The sequence below is a fragment of the Lathyrus oleraceus genome, chromosome 3 (genome assembly GCF_024323335.1).
Source record: "Lathyrus oleraceus cultivar Zhongwan6 chromosome 3, CAAS_Psat_ZW6_1.0, whole genome shotgun sequence".
Taxonomy (NCBI): domain Eukaryota; kingdom Viridiplantae; phylum Streptophyta; class Magnoliopsida; order Fabales; family Fabaceae; genus Lathyrus; species Lathyrus oleraceus.
In genome coordinates, this window is record NC_066581.1 from 448469603 (window position 1) to 448481296 (window position 11694).

Consider the following 11694-nt stretch of genomic DNA (forward strand, 5'->3'; position numbering starts at 1 on the left):
CAAAGACATAAGGATCATAACAGTGCTGAAACTCAATGGGAACTCAATTTTTATTTCCATTTTGTATTTATGCACAACAATTACCTCATTAAGGAATTGCATCTTTATGTACAATTACCCATTCAAGGGTCAAATCAATAAAAAGAGAATTTTTCTTATCAAAGTTGTACCCAAATTATTTTTGTATTTTATTTGTTTGTTTGCAAACTACCTTTACTTTTGATAAACATCATTCTTAAAATTTTGGAGAAAATAAAACACGTATTTGAACAAAATGATAAAATTACTTTTGAGATATCAAAAGGGGGATACTCATAGGCTCCAAGGTTGTTCTTATTGCATAAAGATGTTGGATCATTCGCAAATAACCTTGGTCATTCCCATTGCTAACAGTTCAATTTCCTTTAAAAATGTAATCATGTGCAGCCTATTACCAACAAGTCTCTACTGCAATTCCGACATAAACGTTAACAAAATGTGGCGTAGTTAAAAGTATCGAGTGTTGAAAAGTATGAACCCCTCATTATCTTGAAATGCCCAAATATATTCCCAATTTCCCAGTGGGGTATTAACATTTGATTTTCCTTGGTCCCCCGACAACAAGAAGTCCACACTATCGGGATCATCTTCAAAAAAAAAATCCTTAACCGAAGCAAACAAAAAAAACCCTCTATCTTCGATAAGGGAAAGCAATTTCAAAAGGGGCATACCCCAATTACCCATTTTCTTTCTCACATACATTATGTGCATCATTTCATGCATTATCTTCTTGCTAAAATAGGAAAATTCATCAAGTAACAATCATATCAATCATCACCATACATATGCATAGCCTTATACAAATCACATTCCTATATGCACGGCTAAATATCCCCAGCAATTGCATATTGGCATATATCGCATGCATAATTTCATACATGGTGCTTCCATCCAAAATGGAACATCATACAAAAAAGCATGACACAATTTAGGATTCAGGATCAATCATACGCACCATGGGTTGTCATTATTTAATTCAATAGAATTACGACCCTGCGTGTGCTCGTGGAATTATTTCCCAGCAAGTAATTCCTCAAATTTTATGGTTAATAACAATATTCCCTAACATCTTTGATGTCATGGCTCCCAGGCAGAGGTTACCCTAAAAAGTCTCTTATGAGCTTTTCCCCTACAGAGCATTTCTAGTAAATCTCCTCTAAAAGGAATATTTTTTGAACTATTCCAACAGATGAACGTTTTAGATGCTGCTTCTTCAATATGAAGAGTCTCATTTGATTTTAGAGATATTTCTCTAGTATCCTTGAAGAGTCTTAGATTCAATTAAGGTATCATTCCTTTTGTTTGGAATATCTTAATTCTATCATATAAGATGCTGCTTCGATATGATACAGAGAATCTCATTTTGCTGTTTGGGATGCTGCTTCATCAAAATGAAGAATCTCATTTGTTTTAAGAGATACTGCTCTAGTATCCTTGAAGAGTCTTAGATTCAATTAAGGTATCATTCCTTTTGTTTGGAATATCTTTATTCTATCATATAAGATGCTGCTTTGACATGATACGGAGAATCTCATTTTGCTGTTTGAGATGTTGCTTCATCAAAATGAAGAGCCTCATTTGTTTTTAGAGATACTGCTCTACTATCCTCAAAGATTCTTATATTCAATTAAGGTATCATTCCCCATGTTGGAATATCTTAATTATATCATATAAGATGTTGCTTTGTTGATAGAGAGAATCTCATTTATCTGTTTGAGATACTGCTTCATTTATCTGAAGAATCTCATCTATCTTTTTGAGATACTGCTTCATTAATTTGAAGAGTCTCATCTATTTTAGAGATACTGATTCGTTGATCCTCAGAGAATATTGTGTGTCGAGTTCAAGACACTGTTCTGCTAATTATCAGACAGTCTTAGATACAGTTGAGGTATGATCCCATTGTTGGAATATCTCGATCATGATTATCCAAGATACTGTTCTAACGATTCCCAAATAGTCTTGATCGTTTCATTAACATTACGATGACTTTCTTTACCATAGTTCTCATGGAACCTTCTTTCTGCATTCCTTCCTCGCATTTCAAAGTACAAAATTTGGGGTTTGGTCGTATTTATTTATCCTCCACCACGAATGTACGAAGACTATTGTCATTCATACCTCCTAGTTCAAGGTAATTAAATAGGGGCAACTGTCACACCCCAATTTTGTCCAGGCAATTTAAAAACTTTCGTTAAAATATTACTAACCCAAAAGCATGATGCATGAACTCAAAATGTAGGGATCCTTACTGAACCAAAGCTCCTAATCTCTTGATTTATAACGTTGGTGAATTTTCTCGCTTGCATGGTAAATCATTTATCTTGAGGCATTTGATCAAACATGATCATGCCTTGACCTGTTGAGGTTTATCACATGTGTGGTTGACCAGGATATCCATTTGACTTCATACCTCACTTCACTCTTGGATACTTACTCATTCAAGACTAGTCAGTGATTCTTGTTACTTGTTTGCTAGTGTTTGATTTAATGATATATTGGTCCGTTCATTTCCTCCAATCATGGTGCAATTTGATTCAAGGGCTTGTTACCATTTGGACCCAAAAAAACCTTTACATATTTGTGCCATAATCTTTTTCCCAAATCAATTTTAGTTGCATATTATTTGCAAAGTTCCAATTAAGTTGGTTCAAAATCAAATCTGGATACTAAAGTTTGATTTTTCGAGGGTTAGTTTAATTTTGGGAAGTTATTGCATTTCTTGCCAAACTAGCTTTAGAAATAATCACTTTTTCTTATGATTATTATTTCCAATTTAACTTTAGAAGTTTTCAGGTAATGTAAAGTTATTTCATACATGGGCCATGATTATTTCTAAAGATGACTCGTCCACTTGATCATTTTCAAGATAACAAGTTTACAATCACAAAAAATAAGGTTGGCCTAAGTCCTTTACTCAACTTCCAAAATCACTTTAAGGAATGCCCAAAGCTTACACTCAAAAGGAAGAAAGTTAAGGCCAAAAGTGTCTAGGAGGGCACACGTTGCCATCAAGATTACAAAAAATGATGATTAAGATTACAAACATATGTTTTCTCATGTGCTAAGCCATGTCTTGATCTTGCTACATCATGATTAACGCCATGCTAACATTGCTTGAGCGAAGAAAGTGAGCTATGATATTGAGGCATCTAATATTTGGTTTTCCTTTGTTCTATTCCACTTCCGTTCGGTTGAGAATCCATATGACAAGGACCTTCCATGATATTCCAAAATAAGGCTAAAAACTAAGATAAGTATCAGATAGTTATATCATTTCTTTTAAATAAAATCCTAATCCAAAAACAAGATACTCCTAACTTAATCTGAAATGCATTTGGGGACCACAAAGTGAACAAGGTACAATTCTACAGAGATTTCTCGCCATCGAGAAGTAGTGGCAACACCACTCAAAACGATTTCCTCAAGATCAGGGATGCAAAAATTTGGTCCCCAAAGTATCTAACGAAAATCTCTAACGGATTTACAGTTGGGTTTGGTGAATCGGGCAATCTTGGAAATCCATAAACCCCTCTATAAAAGAGAGTGATCGAAATTAATATGAGAACCTAAATGCTACTCTACCAGAGTTCATCCAAGAACCATTCATTTTAGAGCTCAAATCCCTAAAAGTCTAAATTAGAGTGTCACGTTGAAACTCTAACCTAGACGAGCTCAACCCTAAAATGCAGCGGTTAACGGCAATCCAAAATAGAGAGAGAAGAAGAAAGAGGAAGTTGTAAAGAGAAAGGATTGACTTATCTAAAGGTTGTCGGAGAGGATGTCATCGGACTAGCGCCGTTCATGTAGACTTTCCTCCCGTTTTGAATCCAAATTGGATGTGTCTTTGCGTCCGTCATATTTAACTGAGCAGTAGCCTTCCTTTTGCTGCTTGGATTGTTAATGGTCTTGATTTGATTTAGGATTTATTGTGGATTTTAGGTTTGTGTTATAGATCGCACTGTTTGGGGTTTTGTGAGGTTTTATTTGTGAAATCTAGGTTTAGATTTGGACTGGGGAAGGTTTGGTTGGGTAGAATACGAATTCCGGATAATTTTTTGTTGGTCCACGACAGCGTCACCGCGGTGTTCATATGCTCCGCCGTGTATTTCTTGCATCGGCACCACGTTAGTTTTTTTCATTTTTTGTTTTAATTGGAGTTTTTTGTTTGGATAGATAGAGTGAGAAGGTGAGAGAATAACGATGGCTGATATGCATGTGCGGTTGAGTCCCACCTGGGATTCCTTCTACTTTAAGAAAAAAAAACCTCTCTAGACGACATGTGGCGGAACGGGACAGTTCTTTCTTGGCTACCTGTCCACGACCAAGACGTGTGGTTTGTGTACACGAACCCTATCCTGCTACCATCCACCCGCACCCATCACGACCATGATCATAGGATACCATGTCAGATGTGATGATCTGACGGTCTAGGTTGGGGCTGCAAAGTCAACCAAGGTTGACGAGAGAATTGATTTGGGTATCCTCTGCTTGGGCTCCATGTTGGGCCTGTAGTTATTTCAGACTCTTCACACCCCACCTTTGTTTTCTGTTCTGCCCACTCACTTGTTTTTATTAATTTCATTTTTATGTTTTCATTGACTAAATAAATAATTTGTTTTGTTAAATAAATAATTTATTTTGATTAAATAAATAATTGGTTTTGTTAAATAAATAATTTGTTTTGATTAAATAAATAATTTATTTTGTTAGGTAAGCCTAACTCAACTCGATTAAATGTCTTAATTAATTTTTTAAGTCCTATCTAATTTAATTAGCTAACCTCTTTTTAATTTCATTAAGTACCCTATTTAATTATTTAGTCCTTTACGAATTTCGGTTGGGCTTTCCGTCTTGCATTTATTTGATCTTTTGGCTCGCATCAATTAGACCATGTGTGATACTTCATTAATAGAATCCAATCGTCAATCACCTCAAATACTCACCAAAATTGATAAAAAAGGTCAATCAATTCTCGATTTAATATCAAATACATTTCCATACCCTTGTAAGTTGATCGCTCTTAGCATCGCCATCAACCTCACATAGCTTACTCTTGGGCTTTCTTACAATGAAACCTATTCGATTGTAATTAATCGAGGACATGATAGATTCACTAAATAAAATCCGATTTATTCACAAGCACAAATTTAAAACCTCAATCGAATGTCGAGTATTTTATTCCAAATTAATTAAAAAAACACCTAATTACGATTAAACACCATTTCATTTGGAAATGAAAAAGGGGGATGGTTTTAAGTTTTCAATTCCTCTCCTCGATTATTTGAATACGAGTTCTCTTACCCGGTTAGTCAAATAATCGTCATTTCTAACTCACCCAAACTTAACCTAAACAAACTATGTTCATAATAATGAAATGAAAAGGGGGATGGTTTTGAGCCTTCAACTCCTCCCCTCGATTGTTTGAATACGAGTTCTCTTACTCGGTTAGTCAAATAGTTATCATTTCTATCCACCTAAACATAATAAACCATATCATTTTTGTAATAAGAAATGAAAAGGGGGATGGTTTTAAGCCTTCAACTCCTCTCCTCAATTGTTTGGATACGAGTTCTCTTACTCGGTTAGTCGAACAATTGTCATTTTTCCACAAACTTATAACTTAATCAAATCAATTCAACAATAAACTATACGAAAAGGGAGATGGTCTTGAGCTTTGAGACCTCTCCTCAAATGCTTGGATATGAGTTGTTTTGCTCAGCCATTCTAGTACTTGTCGTTTATTCTAAAAACATCAACCATACATAAACTTATTTTCATAATCACTCAGATGAAAAAGAAGGTGGTCTAGAGTCTTCTATTCCCTTTTCCGATTATTAGGATACAAGTTGTCTTACTCGATTATCCAAGTATTCGTTATCCATACAAATTACCTTAACTATCGTCAAATCCTTTTTATAATTAAGGATTAAAAAAGGAGATGGTCTAGAGCCTTCGATACCTATCCTCGATTATTAGGATACGAGTTATCTTACCCGAATATCCAAGTAATCATCACCCAATAAAATGTCTCAACACATCAAATCTATCTTTTCTCGCCCCCGTGCGATCTAAACCAATCAAACAAAACATTCAACATATCAACTCAACTTGTCACCCTTGTGTGATCAAAACTCTTTTCAGAAAGAACATTGTTTTATCCCTTCTACTACGCATAACAAACTAGTGCTTAAGCCTCCGCCGAGAGTAAACAAGGCAATATTTAGCCTTTAGAACGCGATATAAACAATTGTTCACTAAAAGACACCAACCAATCGTAGTTCCCCGAACTAGGAATGCTCTGATTTCCTTATTGCACCATAAGGATACGTAGGCAGGAGATTGCTAGATCTTCGCAAGCACACGAATAAAAAACCTCCCCTTTCCCCTTCTGAGGTTTCCATCCAACTATATTTTCAATATTTTATTAACCCGAAGAAAACAAACAAAATTAACTAACATTCAAATCACAAATTAGAAATAAAAGGTTCTCGTTGAGTACAACGGACGTGAGGGGTGCTAATACCTTCCCCTTGCGTAATCGACTCCCGAACCCGAATATGGTTGCAATGACCATTATTCTATTTTCTAAAGGTTTTATCGATATTTTCCTATTCCTTCATTGGATTATCAAATCATTATGCTGGTTGGTTCCTAAACCCATTGAATACAATGATCTTACTCCCTCTCAAAACTTTGATTTCCTTGTGTTTCAGGCTGAGGAAGAGATTGATGAAGAAGTGTCTGATGAATTATCTCATCTACTTAAGCATGGAGAAAAAGCCATTCAGCCGTTCGAAGAGAAGATTGAGCTAGTCAACTTGGGTTCCAAAGATGATGTGAAGGAAGTCAACATTGGGTTGCAACTGTGTCTAGAGGTTAAGAAGGGGTTGATTTATCTTCTCCGAGAATATTCAGATGTATTTGCTTGGTCCTATCAAGACATGCCGGGTTTAGATTCCGAGATTGTGAAGCATAGACTGCCATTAAAGCCAGAATGCCTGCCGGTCAAGCAGAAGTTGAGGAGGACTCGTCCTAATATGGCAGTGAAGATCAAAGAAGAAGTGCAGAAGCATATTGATGTTGGTTTTCTTGTTACCTCTGAGTATCCGCAGTGGGTGGCCAATATTGTGCCCGTTCCTAAGATAGATGGAAAAGTCTGTATGTGTGTCGATTATAGAGATTTGAACAAAGCTAGTCCGAAAGATGATTTCCCTCTGCCACACATAGATATGTTGGTACACAATACAACTAAATTCAAAGTCTTTTCGTTTATGGTCGGATTTTCTGGTTATAATCAGATCAAGATGGCACCCGAAGATATGGAGAAGACCACATTCATTACATCCTAGGGAATATTATGTTATAGAGTGATGCCTTTCGGTTTAAAGAATGTTGGTGCAACATACCAGAGAGCTATGACCACTCTTTTGCATGATATGATGCATAAAGAGATCAAAGTCTATGTTGACGATATGATTTCCAAAACAAGTGATGAAGAAGAACAAGTTGAGCATTTGTTGAAGTTATTCTAGCGTTTGAGGAAGTACAAACTTCGCTTGAATCCCAATAAATATGCATTTGGTGTTCGTTCTGGTAAGTTGTTTGGCTTTATTGTCAGCGAGAAGGGTATTGAAGTTGATCCTGCCAAGGTCAAAGCAATACAAGCAATGCCTGCACCCAAAACTGAGAAGCAAGTCAGATGTTTTCTCGGCGGCTTGAATTCTATCTCAAGATTTATATCGCATATGAATGCCACATGTGCGCCTATATTTAAGCTTCTTTAGAAAGATCAGTCTTGTGATTGGACCGAGGATTGTCATAAAGCTTTTGAAAGTATCAAAGAATATCTGCTTGAACCTCCAATTCTATCTCCGCCTGTTGAAGGAAGACCGTTGATCATGTATTTGACTGTGCTTGAAGAAAGTATGGGATGTGTTCTTGGTTAGCAAGATGAAACTAGAAAGAAAGAATATGTTATTTACTATCTCAGTAAGAAGTCCACCAACTGTGAGACTCGGTATTCTATGCTAGAAAAGACTTGTTGTGCATTGGCTTGGGCTGCTAAGCGTATGCGCCAGTATATGTTGAATCATACCACTTGGCAGATGTTGTTATCCGAGTATGGTATTGAATACCGATCTCAAAAATCTATTAAAGGTAGTGTATTGGTTGACCATTTGGCTCACCAATCGATTTAAGATTATCAGTCAGTGCAGTATGATTTTCCTGATGAAGAGACTTTGTACTTAAAGATGAAAATTACGATGAACCATTACTTTAAGAAGGGCCAGAACCTGGTTCCCGTTGGGACATGGTATTTGATGGAGTTGTTAATTCGTATGGTAATGACATTGGGGCAGTGATTATTATTCCTCAAGGCACTCATTTTCCATTTACAGCTAGATTGACTTTCAAGTCTACAAACAATATGGTTGAGTATGAACCTTGCATTATGGGGCTTGAAGAGGCCATCGATCGCAGAATCAAGTATCTTGACGTCTATGGAGATTAAACTTTTGGTTGTGAATCAGATCAAAGGTGAATGGGAGTTGAATCAGCCCGGTTTAATACCATATAGAGATGAAAGGATTTCAACTTTCTTTACAAAGGTTGAATTTTACCATATCCCTCGAGATGAAAACCGTATGGCCGATGCTCTTGCAACGTTGGCTTCAATGATTATGGTAAAATTTTGGAATGAAGTTCCTAATTTGACTGTGATGTGTCTTGATAGGCCAACTCATGTGTTTGTTGTTGAAGAGATCAAAGATGAAAAGTCGTGGTATTTTGATATCAAATGTTTCCTCCAAAGTCTGATATACCCATCTAGGGCATCTTTGAAAGATAAGAAGATATTTAGGAGATTAGCTGGAAACCTCTACCTTAATGGTGATGTGCTTTACAAGGGAAACATTGATATGGTTCTGCTCAGATGCATGGATAGACACGAAGCAGACTTATTGATAACTGAGGTCCATGAAGGTTCCTTTGGTACTAACTCTAATGGACATGCTATGGCTAAGAAGATGTTAAGAGCAGGTTACTATTGGCTGACAATGGAATCTGACTGTTGCAAGTTTGTGAAGAAATGCCACAAGTGTCAAATTTATGCAGATAAGATTCATGTTCCTCAGACATTGTTGAATGTCATTTCCTCTCCATGGCCCTTCTCCATGCGGGGAATTGATATGATTGGCATGATTGATCCTAAAGCTTCGAACTGACATCGTTTTATTTTGGTGGCCATTGATTACTTCACAAAGTAGGTTGAAGCAGTATCGTATGCAAATGTAACCAATCAAGTTGTTGTAAGGTATATTAAGAATCTGATTATATGCCGGTATGGTGTGCCAAGTAAGATCATTACTGATAATGGATCGAACTTGAAAAATAACATGGTGGAAGCTCTTTGCAAAGACCTCAAGATTGCACACCATAATTCTTCTCCTTACCTACCTAAGATGAATGAGGATGTTGAAGCTACAAATAAGAACATCAAGAAGATCATTCAGAAGATGGTTGTGACATACAAAGATTGACATGAAATGCTCCCATTTGCTTTACATGGGTACTGTACATCCATCCACACTTCAACAGGGGCAACCCCTTTCTCTCTTGTTTACTGTATAGAGGTTGTGCTCCCCATGGAGGTTGAGATCCCATCATTGTGTGTTTTGATGGAAGCCAGGTTGACTGAAGTTGAATGGTGTCAGACCAGGTATGACCAACTGAATTTGATTGAAGAGAAGAGATTGACTACCATGTGTCATGATCAGTTATATCAGCAGAGAATGAATAAGGTATTTGATAAGAAAGTCAAGCCTCGTGTGATCAGAGAAGGTGACCTTGTGCTCAAGAAGATTCTATCTTTCAAACCAGATGAAATGGACTCCTAACTATGAAGGCCCGTATGTTGTTAAGAGAGCCTTTTTAGGCGGCGCTTTGATTCTCACAACTATGGATGGTGAAGAGTTCACTCGTCCTTTTAATGTTGATGCATTCAAGAAATACTTCGCCTAAAAGGAAAAGAACAACTCGCTAAGTCAAAAACCCGAAAGGGCAACTTAGGCAAAAATGAGTGTCTCGGTGGATTGAAAACTCGAAAGGGCAATCCAGGAAAAAATTAGAGACATAAAACAGAAAATTTATCCCGATAGATTGAGTATCCCACCTTGGGGAAATCTAGGGAAAAATGAGGGATTATGACAAGTAACTGCATTCGGTTGATCTCCAGTCTTGGGAGCAGTTTTGAGAAAGCCAGTCAGTTTTGATTCATCATTCTCGACTAAAGCCAAGAGCATAGTGGATATAGAAGTTAGTAGAAGGATTAGTGATCATTGCATTCAATGTATCCCTTTTCCATGTAAATTACCATTTTTCAACTTTTGTAAAGATCTATGGAGTCTTGTCATTTAAGGTTATCATTCTATTAAATAAAGTTGAGTTTTTTATCCAATTGTTTATACTCTTATTTAACTTTCTGCTAAATAGGATTTGAATTTTTATGATGATAATTTTAAAGTTTGAATTTAATAATCAAAATCATTTTTCTTAAAAATAATAAAAGCAATTACTTTTAAAAAAACAATCAATTTCAGTAAGGAATATTAACAGGAGTCTGAGAAGAGGTGAGTCCTAAAGTACGAAGCACTGTTGGTCCTCCCCAAGTAGTTGGTTTGGTCATCTTTTCCTTCCCAACAGTAATTCAGTTTCTCCCGCCGAGTTTTGTGTTCGCCTTCCGAGCTGAGTTGTAGGCACGTATTCTTAACGGTTTGCATAGATTAAACACCTTTTTTTTATTCCCCTCAAGTCGCCAGCAAAGTTCACTCCTAAACCCCGTCAGCACTGATTCTTGAGCAGTATTTTTGGTCCTCTGCAAGGTTCTCTCCATTTTGGTATGGTGTTGACCTAAAATTCCTCGCAGAGTTGATGATGCAGATCCTTAGCAGAGTTGATGATGCAGATCCTCAGATTAGTGACATTTGTATCCTTCGTGATTGCTTTGTCAACATAATCATCAATCATATACATATACATATATACATTTATACATCATATATTTTGTTATTACATCATTATTGCATTTGATTCCCTGCTTTGGTTGTATCTTTCTCCCCACGTAGATTTGGTGTGTACGTCCTCCTTCAATTGTAGAGTGTCAGCCCCTTAAGTAGAAAGAATTTAACCTTTCTCATTCCCCACTGAGTTATTTCCTCGTGGATTATCTGGATGGAACCATTCCCCCTGAGTTATTATTTCAACTTCCTCTCCAGTTGATTATCTGGATGGAACCACTCCCCCTGAGTTATATCCTCACTGGGTCGAGTCTTTGTTTGACCATTTCTTTCTAGCTTTTACTTAGATACATGCTTTGGTCCCCTGAGAGTCTATTACCCAGTAACTGATGATATTCTTCTCAATTTGCGAGTACCTTACTCTTACCCCAATACCCGATAACAGTAATCTACTTCCCCTTATTTTTCCCACCGGATTCGTTTTACATTTCCCCAGGTAGTTTATCCTTGATATGTTCATCCCAACCGATGACAAATATTCTTTCCTTTTGAGTTTATCTTTGATATGTTCACTTTAACCAGTGACGGATATTCTCTTTTTGGTTTTCTTCCCAATAAAAAGGTAGTTGTAATCCAT